Genomic DNA, 3,769 nt, shown 5'->3' on the forward strand with positions numbered 1-3,769 from the left:
CCGAGTTCGCCCCACACAACACCTCCTCTGTGCGGAGTTGGCCCCGCCACTGGCTCTTTCCGAGCATGACCTCATTGCATCAGGCACACAAGGGAGATTCGAGCCTTCAATTTCAGGGAACACCGAGGCTCGGAGAAGTGGATGAACTGCTCCCCACACCCTCTCCACCCCACCCCAGCCCTCCCCCAGTCACCCCGAGTTCTCAGAACTAGCCAGGAGGAGCGGTGGCTTTCAAAAACAATTTCTAACTCGTTGTTCTTACCTGGAATGGAAAAAAAAAAGCAAACAAACAGGGTCAAGGGTGTAGGTCCCTGGCCTTGATATGAAAGCATTATTTATTTCCCCACGGGTCTGCACGCCCTACCCTTTGGGGACCATGAGCGATACAACGTCCTTCCAGCTCCGGAGTTCGTCTGGCTGCGTTCCAGATTCAGGCGGGTTTTGCTGCTGTGTGACCCAGGGCCAGTTACCTACCTCACCTCTCTGTGGCTCAAGCTGTCACCCACATCTCTAAAATGAACATAATAGCAGGGTTCTCCCCTCATAGGGGACTGTTGGGAGGACTACATGAGTTCCTTCATGTGCCTGAAGCGCTTAGACCCCTGCCTGGCCCAGGGTAAGTGCTTGGGAAACAATGTCAGCACCATGAGTCCACTCTAGGACAGCCCCTTGCAAATAGGCATTCCGACTTCCCAGTTTTCAGAGGAGCAAACTGAGGTGTGAGGTTGAGAGAGTTAGTTCCGGCTGTGTTTTGTTTTTGTTTTTGTTTTCCTCCTTCTGTCTGCATGGCTTGTGAGAGACCAAAATCTTAAGGAGCTGCTAAGTGTTAGAAAATGCCAGAGCTATCACCCTGTAGGGTGGTGGGAGGACAGGATGAGGGCAAGGTGGGGGGTGGGCAGGGAGAGGAAGCAGAGGTGGAGAGCCGTGCAGGGAGGGCCAATGCTTGGGGCAGCTGGCAGCTGAAGCCATAACTCTGGGCTCTGGAGGCCCGCAGAGCTGCTTTGTGACCTCGGGCAAGTCACATACCCTCTCTGAGCATCTGTTTCCTTCTCTGGGACAGGTGAGGATGATCCAAGGTTGAACCATGGAGTACACAGCATTTTCTGTGTGCTGGCTACCGTGCTAAGACTTTCCCTGGGGCAATATCTCACCAATTCTTTTGTTGTTGTTGTTGCACTGGTTGGCTAACAGGGTCTTAGTTCCCTAAACAGGGATTGAACCAGTGCCCTTGGCAGTGAAAGCTCATAGTCCTCACTACCAGACTGCCAGGGAATTCCCCCTCACTATTTCTTGCAAAGAGACTAAGAATTATCCTGTGAGTAACATTCCATTTTTGAGATGAGGAAGTGAGGTCAGAAAGGGTAAGTGATTTGCCCAAAGCAACCCAGCAATGTGCACAGTCAGATCCAAGTCTGGGCAGCTGGCTTTCTGAGTTCTGCTTTTTTTCACCTATAATTCATGGCTCAGTGAGACAGGGGGCACTGCTAGCTCTGAGACAGAATTTTTTTTTTTTTTTAACTGTAGATTGAGATTCGTTAATGAGCAGAGGTCAGCGTTGAAAAAGACTAACAGGGAATTCCCTGGTGGTCCAGTGGTTAGGACTCTGGGCTTCCACTGCAGGGGGTGTGGGTTCAATGCCTGGATGGGGAACTAGGGTCCTGCATAGCACGGCCAAAATAATACTATAGATTAGAATCTAAACTATCCAAGTGCCTAGCATGTGCTGAGTAGTCTCATTTCATAAAATGTTTCCCTTATACACTGGGTGGGGTGGGGAAGGAATGGTGATTGTGTTCCAGATTGCAGTAAAATATATTTATTCACCTGGGTGGAGGTTAGGGAATTTTGAGAAGCGCTATAGAGGTGGTCAAGCAAGACTGGTTTTTCAAGAGAAATAAATGTAAAGTGTGTATGTGTGTTTGAGTAGGGGAGTGGACAGCCCTCAGACCACAGCCATCTATAATTATTTCAAATCCTTTGGCTTTAATTTTTCTCCACATAAAAGCTGGTATTTCCCAGGGTGGTTGTTACTAAAAGGACAATGCTTTGCCTGCTTCAGAGGATTTTATGAAATCTAAATTTTGTTCCACAGTTTTGTCTGGGGACACATCTCCCCCCACCCCCAATGCTATCACTATCAATTGACTGGTGGTGTTACAAATATAGTTTTCTCTGAGTGTTTCTGTGTGCCCTACAAGGAAGGTAGTGTTATTTTACCCATTTTCAGATAGAAAACAAGCCAAGCGATCACATCATTTATCTCAGTTCATACAGTTGGCAAAGGGTGGGGCTTCAATTCAAATAGAAAGAATGTTTATTATTATTCCAACAGTGACTGTTAAAATAAAAGTACAAGGTCATCAAGTCCCTCCCAGAAGTTCCGTAAAAACAGCCAAGTTCCAGGATATGGGCAAAGGTTGGTGGGTATATCTATTTACCATCAAGTCATGAAGTCATGTGGCCATAGGACACCTGGTTTATAGTTCATGTGCTGCCAGACTGGAATTTATGCCATTCTTGCCATGTTTTAACATAGGAAATTTTGCATTATTATTACTGTTACTCTTAGCAAGAAGTAAGGTATTATGCTGCTTGTTTCAAAACCAGATAATTTGAAATTGTAAAACACTGTGTAAAACGCTGTGGGTGTCGGGGGGATGGTCTAAGTGGTAAAGAGCCCACCCACAAATACAGGAGATGCAGGTTTGATCCCTGGGTGGGGAAGATGCCCTGGAGGAGGAAATGGCAACCCACTCCAGTGTTCTTGCCTGGAGAACCCCATGGAGAGAGGAGCCTGGCTGACTGCAGTCCATGGGGTTGTAAAGAGTCAGACACGACTGAGCGTGCATGCGGACACACGCACACACACGTACATGTGCAAGTATACAGATTCCCAGGCCCACCCTAAACCTCCCAAATTAGAATCCTCAGGCCAGCCTACATTATGACTTTTGTGTGTCCCAGGCAAAGCTTTCATGGACATAATTATCTATGTTATAATTATATTTTATGACCGTGTTGGTATAAAGACAAACATAATCCAGACATTTTGAAATAAATCAAAACACAGCGTCCCTCGGCTCAGAAGGGGCTTCTGTACCTTGTGTATTGACAGGGTGGGGGGCTCCCCTCGTCTGAGAGGGTCTCCTCTGCCCTCCTCTGGGCTGTGTGAGCTCTGTGGGCCCGGAAGGTGGTGCCGGAGAGGAAGACCTGCGCCTATCCCCGCCCTGCGTGAGCTGGCGGCCAGCGGCCTCAGTTAAGGACCGAGGGTCAGAAAGGTAATAATAATAAATTAAAGCGTTTAAAACTGTGTGCGGGCCTCTAGAAGTGTGGCAGGCGCTGGGCACCGTGTCTCTTCCCCTAAAGGACAGGGGCAGCTCTGTCTTAAGGGTGGAATGAGTGATAGTCGCTCAGTCGTGTCCAACTCTTTGTGACCCCATGGACCTTAGCCCGCCAGGCTCCTCTGTCCAGCAATCTTCTAGGCAAGAGTACTGGAGTCTCTTCTCCAGGGGACTTCCCGACCCAGGGATCGAACTGGGGTCTGCTGTATTGCAGGCAGATTCTTTACCGTCTGAGCCACTAGGGGAGCCCGTCTTCAAGGTGGAGTTTCTGCCGTTTGGGAAGCAGTCTGCAGGTTTGGTGAAGCGTGTTTTGCTGGTTCTCTGCAGTATGAAATCCTCAAACGTTAGTTCTAAGTGCAGTTAACATACAGGCAGACCTAAATTTGAGTCTGAGTTTTTAATCAAGCAGCTATGACTTCGGGCCTCAG

The sequence above is a fragment of the Bison bison genome, unplaced genomic scaffold (assembly GCF_000754665.1).
Source record: "Bison bison bison isolate TAMUID 2011002044 unplaced genomic scaffold, Bison_UMD1.0 scf7180017847012, whole genome shotgun sequence".
Lineage (NCBI taxonomy): Eukaryota > Metazoa > Chordata > Mammalia > Artiodactyla > Bovidae > Bison > Bison bison.